The 449-nt window shown below is 11.1% G+C and overlaps 1 protein-coding gene across 1 annotated transcript in view; it reads right to left on the bottom strand.

The window, feature by feature from the left end:
* LOC102677394 (voltage-dependent T-type calcium channel subunit alpha-1G) overlaps positions 1 to 449 on the bottom strand; it is a 201,276-nt gene that overhangs the window by 196,896 nt on the left and 3,931 nt on the right.

The raw sequence follows: 449 nt of genomic DNA, 5'->3' as shown, positions 1-449 counted from the left end.
TACAGATTTTACTTACAATTTTTACTTACAATTTTTAATTTCAAGTTTCATAAAAATAATTAAATATCAAAAATAAATAAAGAAACTCTAAAAATTATCTATAAAATCTAACTCATATAAATTTTTAAAATTAATTTTAGTCATATATATTTTCATAACTAAAAAATAAAAATGAAACTAAAAATGAAAAATTTTTATGCTTATAACATTTACTTATTATTATGTTTTTAAAATTAATATTTCCTATAAAGAAGTTCAAATAAATAATATATATATTATATTAAAAATAATACAAAATAAATATTAAAATTTTACTTATTTTTTTTAAATTTTTATTAAAAGAAACTTTCTTTCATTTAATAATTTAATTAATCATATTTACAAAACATTTTATGTTATAATAAATAATATTTCAAAATTAAACAATATTTTTTCATATATCGAAAATG

The sequence above is a fragment of the Apis dorsata genome, unplaced genomic scaffold (assembly GCF_000469605.1).
Source record: "Apis dorsata unplaced genomic scaffold, Apis dorsata 1.3 scaffold_346, whole genome shotgun sequence".
Classification (NCBI taxonomy): Eukaryota; Metazoa; Arthropoda; class Insecta; order Hymenoptera; family Apidae; genus Apis; species Apis dorsata.
Note: the sequence above shows the minus strand (reverse complement) of the source record. Positions and strands in the feature narration are given on the sequence as shown.